At 41.0% G+C, this 19,187-nt stretch overlaps 1 protein-coding gene across 4 annotated transcripts in view; it reads right to left on the bottom strand.

The window, feature by feature from the left end:
* Nucleotides 1–19,187, bottom strand: part of CORO2A (coronin 2A) — a 70,183-nt gene that overhangs the window by 46,919 nt on the left and 4,077 nt on the right. Inside the window, exons 1-3 of one of the 4 annotated variants that reach the window (XM_063294797.1) lie at nt 3,744–3,892; nt 2,757–2,844; nt 2,033–2,131 (exon numbers count right to left, since the gene is read on the bottom strand). The exons of 2 other annotated variants lie outside the window; for them this stretch is intronic. The gene's annotated coding sequence lies outside the window, so the exon portion shown is untranslated. Of the gene's footprint in view, nt 1–2,032; nt 2,132–2,756; nt 2,846–3,743; nt 3,893–19,187 lie in introns of those variants that run through there. One more of the 4 variants, XM_063294798.1, reaches the window with a different exon arrangement.

Here is a 19,187-nt window from a genome sequence, read left to right on the forward strand (position 1 = left end):
ATGAATCATCACCACAGATGCTCTGCTTCTCTGCTTCCTCCTGCTTAATTGTCTCTGATAGAGAGCTCATAATCAACCTGATCAAAGAGATAAATTAAACAAGAAATTTCATCTAGATTTACTCTTCCTGGGCAGGCTGATTGCAAAAAGACATTTTAAGATTAATAGAAATGAGGGGATTGTTTAATTCGTTCCCTTGTCTGGGCATTGTTTTCCCATTTCTAATCTCTGTCTCTCCTTGTTGCTTATTGTCCATTGTTTCCCCTGCCTTTTCTCCTGCAGGAAGAAAAAGCAATTTGAAGTAGAAAACGGTTGAGGAATACTTGTGGCCCTTTGTATAATCCAGCAGTGTGCTGCCTGGGATGACAGCAAAGTGCCCTGAAAATCTTGCGAGAAAATCCTCCAATAGCCACCAAAGTGAAATTGATAATGATTAAATATACAGTAAGTAAACTATTAGCTAGAAAAAAGTCTCTGCTTGGAAAAGTTGAGAAAAGAAGGGGAAGACAGTGGATAAAGCAGAAAGAATCAGCAATACTACTGGAATGACTATGGAACACGCATGGATTGTCACAGGGACTGGTCAAGATGAAAAGCATTTGCCTATAAAACCACCAAGAGGTGAGCCAGACTTTGCACCACAAGACTACCAGATCTGGGCCATAAAAATCCAGGCAACAACTAGAAGGTAGAACAGACTTTTCTCTATCTCTTTGCTGCCATTTACTGGTTATCTGGATTCTTGCAGTCCGACTGAATGTAAATTAGACGAAGTTAAGACTTAGGTTTTGCCCCAACCCACTTATTTTTTGGGGAGTGCAGCCCAAAGTTTCTCTCAAAAGCTATCAATCTAAAACTTTTAAAATAAACAAAGGACTAATTAACAAGTCTGGTACAACTGGATCTTGAGGGAATCAGCACATACAAAACACCTCCTAGTTGATGGGATGTTGGCTTACAAAATCATCTCTAGATTAGAAACCCTAGCTTGCCTAGAGTAGTATAAAACTGGGCTTTGGTTCTACATGTGGCATAATGGCCAAAATGTGCTGAAACTGACTAGTTCTTCAGTGTTAGCAGGGAATGCTGCATATGACCTACACATAACTAATCTAAAACCTTCTCTATCGTAACAAAATGTGTTCACCAAATCTATAACAAGAGGTTAATATTTATGGGTACATCTGTTGACAGCTATGGCATACAGAAAATTGTACCTTGGAATATAAGAGGAAGGAAGGGAGGGAGGGAGGGAGGGAGGAAACATTATGTGTCTGTGATACTACAGTTGGTCCTTGCTTTATGACCACTCATTTAGCAACCATTCAAACTTACAACGGCACTGAACAAGTGATACTTACAACCAGTCCTCAAAGTTCTGGTCATCACAGCACCCCTGTGGTCACATGATCACGATCCGGGTGCTTGGCAACTGGCTCGCAATTATGAGGTCACAGAATCTCACAGTCACATGATTGCCATTTGCAACCTTTGCTGCTGGCTTCTGACAAGGAAAGTCAATGGGGAAGCAGGCAGGAGGTCGCAAATGGCGATCACATGACAGCATGTTTAATGACGGCACGGGATTTGCTTAACAAAGGCAACCAGAAGTGCCAGAACTGCCATTGCTAAGCAGCACTGTCTCTTGACATCGTGCTTTACGACCGCATCACTTAGCAATGGAAATTCCAGTCCCAACTGCCATAGTTAACCGAGGACTACTTGTAATAGAAAGAGGATGCAATAGATCTGATTGAAGGTGGCCTGAACCTGTAGAATACAGTTGATGAATGCATGCAGGGAAGTGATCTGGGTTGATTTGACTGAATGTCAGCCATCAATAGACACATAGCGATAAACCCCATCCACTACCATTTAAAAGATACAGTACAATCAAAAATCAAGGAAAGAAACAAACATCCCAGAGCACCTCCTCCCTAGCAGCCAGATAAGCAGGAAACAGCACCAGAAAAACAATAAAAGAAAAGGCAATACCTCAATAAACAAGGAACCATCAAGGAAGAGAAGATACCTCAACAAAGTCTGACAGGGCAAACAACTATATAAAAACAGCCAGCAAACTCCACTCTCCCATACACTGATGGTGTTACCAAGCCTGGTAATGAAAGGTCTGCAGGAAAATAACCAAGCTCAGAGAACACCAAGAACCCAACATTTCCCACTGTTTTGCTGAAGAACAAAATTTGGTCTGCACACCACATCACAGTATAAGGTCACAATGCTGCTCACAATTTTTGCTCATAATCACCTCTATCATAATTCTACCAAACAACTTCCCAGGTATACTTAAGAGTTCAACCCTATTTTCTCTCTAATTGGACTCCGACAAATGTATGAACAAGGGAAAGTATACTGTACGTTAGCTGATTTAGAGAAAACATATGATAAAATAGATTTGAGCTGTGGAATGTCTTGCGCAATATAAAATTAAACGTTAGTTAGTGAGTGCAATAAAAGCATAAATAAGGAGAAATTGAATGCTTAATGAACAGTTCAACTCTGAGGAAGAAGACAAGAATGTGTGTGTCCTTTTGGTTGTTTAATGTATTTATAGATAAATATAGGAGGAAGGTTTGTGGTGACAGATCTATTGGTTGCAAACATGAATGTATAGATACTTCCATATGTAGATGTATTGTGGGCTAAGAACCCACATTTGCAGCAAACCTTACATAGATTGTATGAGGCAGCAAGGGTTTGGTAGAGTCCAAACTCTTTGGAAATAGTTTAATAACCTTTTCCAGGCTGGTGAGCACTGAATAACTCTTTCTCTGAGGTCCTCAGAGATCTCCTTTGTTCAAGGCATGACACACTTCCACATACCTGTGGTGTATCAAAGATCAGACTTTGATAGTGAATACCTAGAATTCTGTTCTTTAAATAAGGCAGGACCTCCCACACTCACACCTTATTATCATCCCATTGACTGAAACACCTGACTCTAACTTCCCCTTCAAATGAACTGATAATCCTAGAGGTTCGCATACTTTTGCCACACACAAGTAGGTAGCTCAATAAATCCATGAAGAAGTATAATGTTTTTGACTCCTTTGTTTGATTGGGTTCTCTTTATCTAATTTTAGAACTTGTGTGGAGAAAAGATCATGTTTTAGGTCATATTGATGCAGAAATATTGAAAATTCAAAAGGGTTCACAAACTTTTAAGCACCACTGTAGAATGCAATGGTAATGCATTACTTAGGAACAGTATTTCTTAACACCAGAAGAGATAGGGCAAGAATGAATGGGTGCTGAACAAATATGGACTGAATACAAAACTGAGTCTACCAGTATGAAAAAAAAGTACATTGAGATGGCTTAGTGAAATAGAGATAACATGTTAAGAATCAGATTACATAGCAATTATATGAAACAAGAGCGAACATATTAGGAAGACTAAAAAAGTCATGACTGGATGGCGTTAATCAGATCCTCAAACAAAGAGATGTAAAGCATTTAAGGAATAAAAGGCAATGTGCGAAGTGGTTCACAGATGGGGTGGAAGCAAGGATGGTTTGTAAGGACAGAAAGGCATGATGTAGAACCCATTCAATGGTTATGCTGAATGCTGTGAATGTTCTTTACTCATGCCTTAATTTCTTTGGCTTACTATTTCTTATTCCTTTTCTGCATTCTGCACAATATTGCTTGCCCCAAAAGGGAATAGTGGTTAGCGTGATGAGTTATGTATGGATGTATCAAGGTTTGAACCAAAGGCTCACCAAAATGGAGGTTCAAGAAGCAAAAGAGGTATCTGATCTTTTGCTGCTCTGATTGGTTACTCTGGAAGTTACATGGCAGCTTCCATTTATGTTTTCCAGCATCCCCATCCATAGAGAACTAGATGCCAGCCATAACTTTGCATCCTATGGCCAACACCCTGCAGCAGAACAATTTTGTTGCATCTCTGTGACTATGGAAACACCAGGCATGGAGGTAGGGAAGACTTGTAGAACAAATAGGCCAAACTTCAACAGTTAGCTTATCCTGTTAGAAATATTATCATTCTATCCAATATTAATAAACTACAAAATTTAAATATAGTGGCATAGAAGTTCATCAGAGATCAAATATCACAGAAATAATTTTATTCTACAGTTTAATGTATTGCCCATTATTCAAAAGACATGGGGATGCTTTGTCTGTCTGTCTGTCTGTCTATCTAATCATCTATCTCTATCCATCTATCCTCCAGTATTACCTGAAATGGTATGTTTTTCCATGGAGCTCTGTCAGTGTTCAACTATACGGAAATTAGCTGGTATCCATACCTGTGAGTGTTGATTCCCTTCCAAAGGAAAAACAATGTATAGGCTGTGACTGCACACCAAATAATAAGTTATTAAATAAACCAAATTGCTTAGATTCTTATAAGACACACAACCACATTTTCATCTAGCATGTCCTTGAATCCAGGGTCCTACTTAATCTGCACAGACAAGAGAAAGCCAAATATGTTTACATAAATATAGGCAAATTGTCCAACTGATTTGCCAAATAGCAGGCATATATATTCTTTGGGGATGAAGTCTGATGTTATATCCAAAGTCTGCTGAATGGATGTTCATAAAATCAAGGTTTTACTATAATACAAAAGATTTATCTCAGGGAATGAAAGTCATGGCTGACCTAAAGCCTCCTTAAATCATCAAAACAATATTTATTTTCTTTAAAAGGATCTTGCCTGGCCTGGCCCAGCTTCCATCTGGGAACTTAAGAGGTTACCAGGTTCATAGGCTACTTTATCTTAGAAAAGAAAGCTAGGACAGGAAAGTTTTGCAAACCAGACACAGGCTGTGTGAAATCATCTCTGTTTATCAGAGTTGCTAAGGAGTCACACACATGCTGGGCGAGGCAGCAATACCGGTGGATAGCCAAGTTATTCATTGTGACGTCTCTGCGGTGGACAGATCCTGCAAGCTCTCACAAGTGAGGACACTGTTGATCTTTATAATTCAAAGTTAGAAGCTTTACATATTCCCACAGTTCTCATGTCATAGAATCAAGCAATATTCATGGCCATTCAACTACTGTTCGTATCTGTAGCAATTTTGAGGGACAAGGGTCAACAGTACCTTTAAGAAAATTCTTATCACCTGTCAAGCAATCTAGTGTAAAGGAGTGATTTTCAACAGGGTTATCTTTACCATGTCAAGTTCCCAACAACTCTGCAAGAGTCAAGTCACTATTTAACGTTCATGTTTATAAGCAACTCAATCACTAAATGTTTGTGAAAGCAGGTTGAAGCATCTCAACAAGGTTTGGCACTCCCTGAATAAGCCAGAAAGTATTCTTGGGTAACTGCACTGCCTTCTAACCTCATACAATGTGATCGTCAATTTTTCTGATTTAAGACAAAACCCACTTTACTATACTTACACGCTGAAAAACGAAGGCTTGCCCGAACCTTTATAAAGCAGGATTTAAAATACATGAGAGTCAGTTTGGTGTAGTGGTTAAGGCACCAGGCTAGAAACTAGGAGACTATGAGTTCTAGTCCCGTCTTGGGCACGAAGCCAGCTGGGTGGCCTCGAGCCCATCACTTTCTCTCAGCCCTAGGAAGAAGTCAACGGCAAGCCATTTCCAAAAAACCTTGCCAAGAAAACTGCAGGGATTTGTCCAGGCAGCCTCTGAGAATCGGGCATGATTGAACAGATTAAAAAAAAACATACATTGATACAGGCTGCTGAGCCTGGGTTGTGGACAGTCATAAGCCCAGTTTTCTGGATTGGGATAAATAGAGCCAAGATTCACCCTTTATCAAGGAAGAAAAATGCAGTTTCCAAGCTCAAAAGTACATGTAAAGTAGGTCACAAAGACCTGCATTCACAGATCATATTAACCCATAATGTGATTTGTTTGGTTTTAGCTTAGCACATTGCCTTGACCCCACCCACTATGATTGTAAACCATGGTATATGGCTTAGCATGATGTGTGAACATAGTCAATGTGGCTTACTAAGACAAAAGATGGCAAGAATAAACGTTGACTTTGGGTAATGTGTCAACCCATCTCAGCAGTGGACTACAATTTGGCATTACAGGTGTATTATTTATTTATTTATGATATTTATATAGCCGCCCACCTCACGAGACGTGACTCTGGGCAGCGTACAAATTAATCTTGAAACCATAGGTATCCATAGGGGGTAGGGTGGGAGAGGGCAAGTGACACCACATTGTCATGGCATCATCACAAGAACATCAAAACTTGTGTGACATCACTGTGGGTTCAAATGGATGCCTATGCTTGATTCAACTGATTCTCCAAAGAGAGTCCCATTCACTTTTTCCTCACACTTTCATTCAACAGGTTAGGATGGTTCCTGAAGATCCTGGCACACCTCTGGGCAGCTTGGTTGAAGGGATCTCAGCCCCTACTCTACAACAAAGGACTCTGAAGGTCTTCTGGGAAACTTCTAGTCAAGTGTGTCCTTTAGGCCTGAAATCGGGAGGGGGAGCTAAAACCAGGTAGAACCAGGTGCAAACTGCATACTAAGCCATGATGTGATTTAACATTAGCACTTCCACTCCTTTTATACCTACAGCAGACTTTTTTACCAGACTCTGAATCTGTGGCCCAAATCTGGTTCCACAGAGATGGAAGAGAGTATCTGCTGATTAGTAGCAAAGATAGCTTTTGCTACTTTGTAATGGACTTTCATTCTTAGGCTGGGGGAGAGAAAGGAAGAATGTCTTATCAACAGAGAAGTAAACAACTGAGTTTTCCCACCTCAAGCTGAATTAATGGCGGGGGAGAGGCTTGGAGCAAGGAGAGCAATAAAAACAAAGTAGTGTAACTGATACTCTTGTTATCTCATTACCTTTGTCCACACCAACTTGAAGGCACTTACCAGTCAGGAAAGCCTTTAAAATACATAATACTCTGGATCCATCTCTTTCAAGGCCCAAGTCAAGTGATTACTCCAGGGTTTAAGCATCACTGAAGAATAACAAATGACATTTTCCTAAGCAGTGCAATTTGGCATATTTGAGGGTTATCCTATTTTGTCTTCACCACACTTATGACATTGGTTAGGATGGGGCCATACATCATGTTAAGGCATGGTCTATTTTAGCTATATCCAGGTGCTGAATACGCCACAGTGCTTGAGCCCACACATTATGCTCATAATCCATGATTTACAACTACATATTGTCTGGTTCACACAACACATCAAGACAGAAACAAACCATATTATGGCTTGTGAGTGTAAACCAGTAAAAGCTATTTGCCCCAAATGACCCAAGGAGTTGAACGGCTGAACCTATTAGAGAAATCATAACATAGGACTGTGCTATATAAGGAGTGGTCTGGCAGTTTCTGGAAATAAATCCTCCAAACCAAAACAGTGCAGTCTGAAAGGGGAATGGGATGTATTGTAATTCTCTGGAATGTTCTGTTCCCAAATTATTGAGTTTCGTACATTCCTTCTTTTTTACTATATGTCTTTACAAGACTCTAGAGGTTGTCCAGATTTTGTAGCCCAGTTCTGATAGCTCTACTTAATACAAGAGAACAACTAAATGGCAAACACACTCTTATAGTAGCCATATTTTGAACTGAGAACTGGGGAACCACTCACCCTGGCTTTTCCCATTCTTTTCTTTTGAAATCCCCACATTTGTATTTTGGGCAGGGATATGTGTTTAACAGCTACATGCACCTGACAATGTAGTGTAGTAGTTAAGAAATAATGGTGAAGACTCAGATTCCACTCATCCATGGAAGTTCACTAGGTGACTTTGGACCCATCTCTCTCTCTCTCTCTCTCTCATTCTCTCTCTCTTTCTCTCAGGCCAACCTACCATGAGGGTTGTTTCTGTGGGGGAAAACTGGGAGTGTTAACACATGCTGCCTTGTGCTCCTGGAGGAAAGGCAGAATATAAATTAAGTTAGCAAATACAATATTCTGGCTAAAACTGTCCTGTGCCTTGGACTACAGCTAGCTGTGTTCATTTGGGGAAACTCTCAACTGCACACAGAAAGGGCAGCAGGACAAGGTTGAAAAGCCCCAATGATCCATATTATCTTGGATATAAATAACTGAATAGAAAGGGGCCAACTGTTGAAATCAAAACTATGCATTGGGGAGGAGTTGTGGAGACTGGTGTAGGAAGCTTGTGAGATCCAGATTTGGTCCAGTGGGAGGGAGGCTTCCAATACTATGCTTACCATCAGCCCCAAGTACGTCCTGGAGGCTGCCACTGCCTTCAAACCCAAAAGGAACAGTTTAGAGTCAGTCTTTAGAAAGAAATAGGTTTGGAGGAATAATCATTATTGAGGTTCTACTGAGGCCCTATTTAGGTAGGAGCAGCTGGGGAAGCTGCCAAGCTAAAGACCTGATATCTCTACTAGGCTCAGAAAAGGATGGAGGCCTAATGAAGGACTCTACGAATGAAAGAGGGGAAAAATGACAAGGGAAGCCGAGAGAGAACAAAGTTGCAGTAAACAAGGGATGAATTCTCAGCAAGACCGAAAGCTTGTACCTTGGCTAGTTCTATGACACCATGGACTGAGAATGGTGCTCACATGATTGAAAACCAGTATCTCAGACAAAGAGATAAATTTACAATCCTGTTCCAACAGTTAACATTCTACATTAAGGATCAAGCTATTCTGTGTGGTGCAAGGGGTTGGGAGTGAAAATGAACAAGCATTTCTTTTCTGATTTTTGTATACAGGTAGTCCTCACTTACCAACCACAATTGGGACTGGCAACTCTGTTGCTAAGCAACACGGTCGTAAAGTGAAAAGTTACATTACCATGCCCAACATGACATCAGTTCATCAGTTCTGGCTGCGGTCGTTTAAGCAAATCACTGCAGGCTGTTAAGTGCAACATCACATGAAGAGACTTGCAATTTCCTGCTGGTTTCCTCATTGACTTTGCTTGTTGGAAGCCAACAGTGAAAGTCCCAAATGGCAACCATGTGACCACGGGGCACTGCAACCGGTCATAAATGCGTGCTGGTTGCCAAGCACCCAAATCACAATCACGTGCCTACAGGGATGCTATGATGACCATAACTTCGAGGACTGGTCAAAAGTCTACTTGTTCAGCATTGTCATAACTTTGAACGGTTGCTGAATGAGTGATCAGTAAGTGAGGACTACCTGTACCAGAAATTTGTATTTGTATATCAGGTACAGGCAGTACAGAATCAGCGGTGGAACCCCAATACATTTTGTAGAAGTGTTTTATACAATGGTTCTAGATATTTCAAAGGAGGCCAATCTTCTCCAGCCTGTTGAACCACAATTTCCATTATCCACCCAACTGGATAATTAGGCATGTTGGCTATCATGGTGGAAGGTGGAGTTCAACATATCTGGAGGATGTTAGATTTGTTGTATTACATAATTAGGGTCAAGTGGTAGCACAAGTGCAGATTTATTATCACGGGGAAAACTAGGCCAAGCTGAGAAAGAACCAAAGGTTGATCCAAGAGGTTGGATATAATCTCCAACATATACTTTTAAACAAAAATCCTTGAGCTACCTAAAAAAGTGAGCTTTGGTATTTGGGTTTTCATAATGAGATATCAATAAAGCAAAACCACAGAATGAGAGTTTGAATGTCTTTTGCAATATTTCCCTGCCTAAACCCACCTTTCACACTCTAGCTTTCCAAAGCAATATAAAAAGGATCACTCAGACAAGTAAATAAAATCCAGATCCTCTTTCTGTAGAGACAATGCTTCATTTCACTTTAACCTTGGCTGCTCGGATGATAAAAACACATTGCTCCTTATCAGCTTTCTCCAGAAGTAATCAGGCACTTTCAGTTTCAATGACATGGCAAACTCCAGCTTACAAAGCTTTTATTTTTTGGCAGCCGTTTTCTTGATGTTTGGAGGAAGATAATATACTTGCCCTGGTCAAAATACCTCCAGAGAAAAGCAAAGTGATACTCCAAAGATAGAGAAGAACTGGTTCTAAGTGGAAAGCGTTATGCATTAGAGTCCATCAGCCATAAAGCTCTAAGAGAAACAGTATTTCAGAGAGAACCAGTGAAAAATGTGTATGCTGAATATGTCAGCTGAACACATTCTCCTCTATTATTTTGGAATACTATTACCTTAGAACAACTTTCTCAACCTTCTGACCTTGGAGGAATCCTTGAAATATTTTTCAGGCCTCAGGGAACCCCTGCACATTCAGGCTCAAATACAGGCCAGAAGTTACAGAATCATTATATTTGTTTCATGTGTAGGCTTGTAGATATGCACTAACAGTCTTCTTAGACTAAAAATAAAGAATGAAACTTACCTCTTTAATGTGAAGCCACCCGAATCTGAAATAATTTTTTAAATAAATACTGATCTCCCAGGGAACCCCTAGTGACCTCTCACAGAATCCTAGGGTTCCACGGAACCCTGGTTGAGAAACCCTGCCTTAGAGCCAATTGGTGCCAACCAATAAGTGCAGATATAGTGCTACTGGGTGGATTCTCTTGAGTGACGGAGGTTCAGCATCGCAGGCTTCAGCATTAGCAGTAAGAGGTTCTACTCCACTGTTCCATCTTTCCCTCTTTAATATTTTGTATTACGAAAAAGTTGGAAAACACTGGAAGCTTACAAATGGAAGATGACAATCACTGGGCACCCAACCCACAGGAAATTCTGCAAATGAGTCCAAGCAATTGTATGAGAAATGTTTCACATGGAAGCACTCAAAGGTGACCCACCACAATCAATGGGCCAAAAGCAGACTGGATATAGTGCACACCCAGATTTGCACCAGCATATTTGGTTATTACGTTTTCATTTTCTTTGTACAGTGCTTTGTACACCACCTACTCATCAGACTCTAGGCATTATGATGCCTATAAGGAAATAAAATAGGACAGAGAGTTTCTGCCAACCCTGGCCATAGATCTAAAAAGCTGTTTTTCTATAACCTTTTGACCGGTTATGCTAGGAACCTGCCATTGGAAAGTACCTCTTGCTTGTCTGTGTATGTGATAGGTTGCACCGTATCAATAATGAGAAGCAGATTTTACCCTGTTAAATCTGGTGACTCACAGCAGTTGACAATATGCCATTAAAACAAGAAAATACGATTAAAACTGTACAGGTAGTCCTCGACTTATGACCATTTGTTTAGTGACCATTGACAGCACTGAAAAAAGTGACTTGTGACTGGCCCTCACACTTACAACCGTTGCAGCATCCCACAGTCACATGATCAAAATTCAGGTGCTTGGCAACCAGCATGTATTTACAATGGTTGCAGCTTCCTGGGGTCGTGTGATTGCCATCTGTGATTGCCAACGGTTGCAGCTGCCTGGGGTCATGCGATTGCTATCTTCCCAGCCAGCTTCTGACAAAAAAAATCAATGGGGAACCGCGTGATTTGCTTAATGACAGCTGCAAAAAAATGTCGTAAAATTGGGTGCAGTCATGCAATGCCTTGCTTAACGACCGCACCGCTTAATGGAGAATTTTCCGATCCCTATTGTGGTCGTATGTTGAGGACTACTTGTAAACAATAATAATGTAATAATTAAAATAAATAAGCAATAAATATATTCAATTCCACTAATACCAACTTGACAAACAATCAACATTAGCCATCAAATGGCCTGTGGATAAACTGGGCAGCTTTGTGAAAAGACTCCAGGGTTGGTGCTAACTGGGCCAGTGGCTAAAGGTTATTCTACAAGAGAAAGACTGCCTCCAGGCCCCACTCATATCTGGGGGCCATGCAATCTCCTCAACCAAGATGAATATACTAGACAGGACAGTCCTACCTAGAAAAGGTTGTCCTGCAGGCACCTGTAAATCAAGCCACATAAGGCTTTAAATGTCAAAAGCTAACATTTTGAGTGGTATCTGGAAAATTACTGGAATTCAGCGCAATGCCTAAATATTAGGTGTTGCGTGCCTGGAGTGATTCTCACCTACAGCATAGAAGGAGCTGCCTCCTCTCCTCCTGGGGTTTCTGGGTAGTCTTCAATGTGTATTATAGCAATCTGACTGGGTACTAACGAGAGCAAGACTATTGTTGCCAGAGTCTCCCACTCCAGATAAGGCCACAACTGGCACACCATGCAAAGCTGTTCAAAACCCACACACACACCTCCCCTCAGACTTAGCCTTCACCTGCAAACAGAACAGAAGCCATGAGTCCAGGAGAACACCCAAGTCAAGGAACTGCTTCTTCATCCAAAGATAAAACCGGAGTGGACACAGAGCCAGACGACGTCTGGACAAATGGTGCCTTGATCCTATTAGGGTTCAATTTCAGCTTGTTTCTTCCCATCCAGACCCCCACCACCTCCAAGTATTTGAGCCTAAGCTTCCATAGTATCTCTGGACCGGGCTGGATGACAAAGTAAAACTCTAACCCTATTGTCAGCATGCTCCCCCAAATTGACAGACCTCATTTAGATGTTAAAGAGTAGGAGGAAGAGGGCCCCACAACAGAGGGCACACTGGGCTGACCTCTTTTCCCCTGCTCCTTTAGGAAGGAGGACAAACACTGTAATCCTGAATCTCTACAAGGAATTCAGAAGGATATTAAGGTTAATGGGACCAAATGCTGCTGACAGATCAAGCAAGACCAGAAAGGGTGCATTCCCCACATCCAGGTCCTAATGAAGGTCATCCATCTGATCAACTAATGCCATTCTGTCCTATGCCCAGGCCTGAATCCTATCTGAAAACAGTAAAAATAATTTTGCAATGTTGTTCAACAGCTGTTAAAATACTGGTAAGCCTAGATATCTTCTTAGTAAAATAAACTTTGCACCAGAGGAACTTGGTTTTTAGTGACTGATGGACTCCCCAAGCTTCATTTCCCCTCCCACCAAACATTGCTAGGTGGCAGGGAAACTTCCATCAATCACTTTCCTTAAATATGGTCAAGCTGGGGAGGAGGCAAGTTCTGACAGATGGCTGGACCCCAAGTTTTCTACCTGTCACAACCTGGTATTCAGAGAGCTGATCTATGGGGTAGATAGGGGCTGTCCAGAACAGCAGGACTCCACAGATCAGTAATTGGACTTGCAGCTGATCCATGGGATGGTAGACACTGCCTGGTAAGGCAGAAGAGGCTATTCCATTAAGATATCATCCCACAACCATCACTGATCAGAGCCTGCCTGGTAAAGGTACCTGTGGAAGGTGCGGAAAGCTGTTTCACCAGGCACCAAGAGGGGGTTGTTCAGTTCAGTGTCAGATCTTCCCACTTCACCATGCAACTGCTCTCCCCATGTCATTCAGCTGTTTTTACAGCTATTTTTAAACACAGGTTTACCATTCTTCTGAAAGAGCACCAAACCCATGTTTAAAAGTAGCATTAAAAAAAAAACCCTAGCAGGCCCTGGGGAGGAGAAATGGAAATATCTTCAGTGCCTGTCACTTGTTTTTCAGACTGGCTGACAAGAGCTGGGATGGGGGGATCCAGCTCTTTACCCACCAAGTCGTCAACCACACACACACACACACACACACACACACAGCTGATCCATGCAACTAGAGACCTGACAGGTCACTACTGTAAAGCTCTTCTGGGGGGAAAAAGCTGAACAGAGATGGGGGAGAGTTCCCAGAGGGAAGGGGGCATGCCCACAGCATCCTAAAGTGCAACAGGAGCTGGACAGACCCCAGCCACTAACTATGCCATCACCAGCATTGTTGATGAACCCCTGTAGGCCATGTCCTCAAAAAGACTTGTGTTGGGAGAAGAGGGAAATCATTACTTCAAAACTGAAATAGTTAAAACTTCTGCTGTAAGCTGGAGATGAAACAAAGGTCATGTTCTTTAAAATGGTTAGCCCTGCCTCTTTGGGCCACAGCTGGTGGATGGGATGATAAACCCACTGACTAAAAGCCATTTCCCCAGTAGTGATTATAGTGACTTCTAGCATCATCAGCTATCACAGAGGCAGTAATAAAGCCTGTTCTCGTTACCGTAATGTGAATGCAACTGTTGGATGACTTTTAAATTCCCTAGCGATGATCCCATCAAGCAAAGGAAAGCAGGAGGAATAGAAATAAAAATAAGAGAACACATCCAAATAATGGAGAGCAAGTCAGAAAAGAAACAACAAATTATCAACAAAATAGCAGAGTTGCTGACACAAGTTTTCTTGCAAAACGCAATATAAAATGCACACCACCCACAGCTCTGGTAATTCTCAGTGGAGAATTCCTGAAAATGGATGAATATAGCTAGGTGGGGCGGTGGGGGGGGAGGGGGCAGAGACAGCATAGTTGCCTTTGTCAACAAAGAGCATTACTGAGTTATCGGCTTTTTCCATCTGCAGACAAAATAGCCTCAAGGAATTTTGGGTAAGAAACGGTGATCAATAGCTGAATATAGGCTAGGGTATGTGTGATCTTCAAGATTTTATTATACTACAATTTCCAGCATTGTTCATCCTGCTGCCTAGAACTATTGGGTATTGTTTAGCTAGAGCTAGAACTGTGTTTCTCAAATGTTCTCCCATTATGGACCAATAAAGGTCTGAAAAGTGTGAGGACCTAACATATAAGCACCTCACTCCCCATGTTTTTATCTTCACATTTTTTCAGTAAATATGACAGTAAGTATAGTTGCATTTGGGAATGTCTTCCCATCCCTTACATTTTAAAAAAGCCTTTTAAAATTAAATTCTATACCAAAACTCTAATCCCAAATTAAGTATTTATGTATCAATTAAATTATTTTATGTACCCCATGCCATCCTAAAAATTCTTAGAACAAATGGGCTGGTGAAGAACCTTCTCCAGTAGAAATCCTAAGGAACTATGGGCAAGTTGATTCCCACGTAATGAAATCCCAATTTTAGATATTCATTGTCATATTTCCTAGTTATATATTTCTTTTGAGGCTGCTTATCTGAGATCACCGTTCCACTTAAGACAGTACCTGTGGACTCATGGTCAACTGTATTCAAGAGCTGTTGACTTCTGTCATTTTCTGAATTTAAACTCACATTGCTATTTGTATATGGCTTTTATGTTCATGAATCTGTTTTCAGCCACTGATCCATTTCATGAACAGCTGACTTGTGATGAACAGGGAGAGGTAGGGACTGAGGGGCAAGGGGGTTCTGGTCTGACCAACTGACTGGCGGTGAAAGTAGCAAATCAGGGGCTGAGGCAGTGAATGGGTTCTAGTCAACTGATTGGCAGTGAACGGGAGAGGATCACCTGGTAGACATCCATGGATCACCAGTGGTCTGAAGATCAGGGTTTTAAAATCACTGATCTAGAAAGCCAGCCTACATCCCTGGTCGAATGACTGGGAAGATTCCCAGGTACTGTGAGTAACGTCTCTTGCTGATGCAAGAGTTTTCTTTCTCCCATGGATTTTACTGTGGATTTTATCTATTTTTAAAACTGCGACAATTTGAGATTCAGTGTCTTGTGCAAACCAGCCATTGTGTGTTTATCTTTCCCTTGCAGGGCTGCATTTTACTTTGCATTGGCCAATCAATCAATCAATCAATCACAATAAGGGGAAGAGAGTAGGGCCTGATTTCTCCAGCCGAGATATTAAGGTATTAGACTGTTCTAATTCTTTGTGTTATTTCCCATGGTAGGGAAGCCCAGGGGAAGCACAGAAATGCTTTGCATCCCTGTGGCAATCAGCTTCAGCCTAAATTCAGCATAAAAGAAGAGCCAGTTTGGTGTGGTGGTTATGGCACCAGGCTAGAAATCGGGAGACCGGGAGTTCTAGCCCCGCCTTGGGCACAAAGCCAGCTGGGTGACCTTGGGCCAGTCCTTCTCTCTCTGCCCCAGGAAGCAGGCAAGGGCAAACCACTTCTGAAAAAGCTGCCAAGGAAACTGCAGGGACTGGCCCAGGCAGCTGCCAGGAGTCAAACTGACTTGAAGATACAAAGAAAGAAAAAAAATTCATGGAGGAGACAGCTCTTTCATTGTCTCTATGTCCTGAATGGAGGGAGGAGGCAACACAGACAAGCAGATTCCAGGGGACTAGCAAAGCAAAACCACTACCAACTGGCCACACTGCCTTTCAACAAACAGAATCGCTTTTAAATAAACCCGGCTTGATTTGGAAATAGAGGCCACCAAAGAATTAACTGAAGCTGTCCCATTTTAATTATGAAAAGTTCTTTTGGTACTAAACCTGGCACATAAATACTGTATGTCAGCAACTTCATTTTCTTTTTATTTTATCACTTCCAAAAAATCTCAAATCAACCTCATGTTATCACAAATCAGTGTCCAAATCTAAGGCACTTCTAAATGAGAACTCCACAGCATTTTGAAAGCAGCTTGGGACCTCTGTAACCCCACAGTCAGCTGAATTCGGCGACTAAACTAATTTACTTCTAGCTCGGTCACGCTGTATCTGAAACTGTGGTGGATTTAAAACCTTGGTAAAACTTGTTCTTTTTTTTTCCTGTGGTTTGTGGAGGTGTAGCTGGTCTGTTTCTCAATATCCATGAACTGCTACCTCCTCATACTTGACACTTTTTCCAACTCCCCCTTATAGGAACCACTTGGATTTGATTTATTTATTTTTGTATCTTGCATATGACTAGACAAATTCATGGGATGTGAAATAAGGGAAAAGACTAGGGAAGAGGGCACAAACAATTTTTTATTTTGTTTTTTTATGGAGCGAGGGTAAGAGAACTGTTCTTACTGCAGAGCTGGTAACAGCTCAGAGGTGGAATAATATTTTTTGCTATTTATTCTCAGTCTTTTTAGGTTTGCAAACAATCTGTGATCATCTTCAAGGGGTTGGAAATGGTAGAGAGTGGAAAAGCTTTAATTCATGCTTCACTTTATTTTCTTACAGTTGGAGTTATACATTTTCCAGAAGGACCATAATTAAATCAGGCAGTGTGGTGAGGGAATGGATTTTTTTTTAGATAGGAGGGCAAATCATTGCCAAAGTCTCCATCTTCATTTCCACCTTGATAATTAAATCAGTCCAAAAAGGAGATACTGTACTGCAAGTCATTCATCTTTGGCATGGTTTGCTTGGTGTTCACTTTGGGTATGATATGAAGCCAGTCAACAGAGAATATGCAGCAAATCCTAGTTAAGTACACCATGGCTTAGCAGTGTGGAATTCAGGTTTCTCATTTGTTAGCTTTCCCATGACTACTATAACCCTCCCTACCATAACCTATACTGTTTCCACATTTCAACAGGGAAGCAGGAATTGTCAAAAATGAATTCCCAACCTTTACAAGCAACAGTTCGTTTTGCAAAACCAACATTGGATACAGTTCTATATATCTTGCCCCAGATATGTTCCTTAATAATAAGTAACTTCACAAGCAAGGCCAGCCTGAGATACCACAATAATGTGTTATCCCATCCCTTACTTTTGACAGGGAGAAAAGCAAGAGAAAAAGCAGCACTCGGTGACAAACGTAAAGAAAATGTTTTACTTCCCCAGTTCAATCCTTGGTGTCTCCAGATTATTTATTCATTTGTTAGATTTATATTCTGCCTTTATCCTGGTTAGGAAAGATCCCTGAAGCTGTGAAGTTCTGCTGCTGGTCATATTGGTCAGGACAGAATTTTCTGAAGAACTCATACATCTAGATAAACAGACTCTACTTGATAGACAAAACTCTACTTGAAGTCTCCACAATCCAAAATCCATGCGGTATTATGGATGCAATACGGTACGATACAGAGAGGCTTGGACTACTACTCCCAGAATTCCTTACCAAATACATTTCAAATAATTTTTAGTAAAGCAGCAACCTAAAGTAAACTCAGTCCAGTAGAGCATACTGTATGTCTGGCTAGCTATTGTAAGAACCAGCTATCTACATAGTCAAGAATAGTAAGCCAGGGAGATGCCACACCAGGCAGTATTCAGTAAACCAGTACAAGATCACAGTGTCTTCCTTATTCTCCTACAGTATTTTAATCAAAGCCACAAGATGGAAATTTCCCACCAGCCCTAATAAAGTCTATTGTGGGGCAGAGGGCGTAAAGCCTCTCCTTGGCTGCCACTGACATAATGATCATTTTATGCACTGAAGCACAAAAATAATTTAGATATTATTTTACCTTTTATTAACATTACATCACATTTATTCATCAAGGACAGGATCCTTAGTTCAACTGATCCTCCCTAGAAGGATCCAATGGTGGAAATGTTCATAAATCACGGCAGTTCCTAACATTCAGGATCCTTCAATTGGAAGTTCACTTTTGTTGGGTATACTCCAGGCCTGCTGTTCATAGGGCCATCCTCATTCCTATAACATCTAACCACATCTTTTATGTCCCAGTGTTTCTCTCTGGTAAACATAATTGAACTTTCCAAAGGATGGCACTGTGTGATTTCATAATTAACCACATGATAATTTGAGCTTCAGAAAGATCTGGAAACTCCATTTAAAGAAAATCACTCTGTCTAATTAATGAAAAGGAAAGTTCTGCACTATACCCCAAGGGCTGAAAAGTCAACACACAAAATCTACTCACTGATATTTGCAAGAAGAGACAGTTAAATTGACATATCCCATCTGTGAATAGGTGCAGACATTTGCTATGAAAATGTTTTTAGTTCTTCCTGGATATTATTTCAATGTTCTATTAGGCACTAGTACATGTTCATAGGAATAATTAAAAATAGTAACAGGACTTACAGCACCTTTGAAGGTTCAAAGTAATATTTTACACATTATCTCTGAACTGGTTTTCAATTGCATTTTATCAGATTCTTGTTTATATTTTAAATATGATTCTGTACTTTACCTGAATTTTATTCCTGTTAGGCATATTACATTCTCTGTATATGGGGGAACGTGGGATATCAGTTAAAACACATTTAAAAGTCAGGATAATCCCATTCCACTTCAACTGCATGGCTCACCCAGATCATGTGGGTACTTTTGATGCTAGTGTCCTGTTCCATTCCCCCTCTCCCTGTGGGTCATTGAGAATATGAAACACCACGTGAAATGGGCTACCTATGTGATCAAACCTCCATACACAACTGATCCAGACAGGAACTAGCTGTGAGGAAGCAATCATTTTGTACTAAAGTTCATGAATCTATTTGCCTTCACTGCACAGCCAACATCTACAAATTCACTATCCAAAGGATGTTCTGCTAGACCAGTGTTTCTCAACCTTGGCAACTTTAAGATGTGTGGACTACAACTCCCAGAGTTCCCCAGCCAGCATGGCTGGCTGAGGAATTCTGGGAG

The sequence above is a fragment of the Candoia aspera genome, chromosome 2 (genome assembly GCF_035149785.1).
Source record: "Candoia aspera isolate rCanAsp1 chromosome 2, rCanAsp1.hap2, whole genome shotgun sequence".
NCBI lineage: Eukaryota > Metazoa > Chordata > Lepidosauria > Squamata > Boidae > Candoia > Candoia aspera.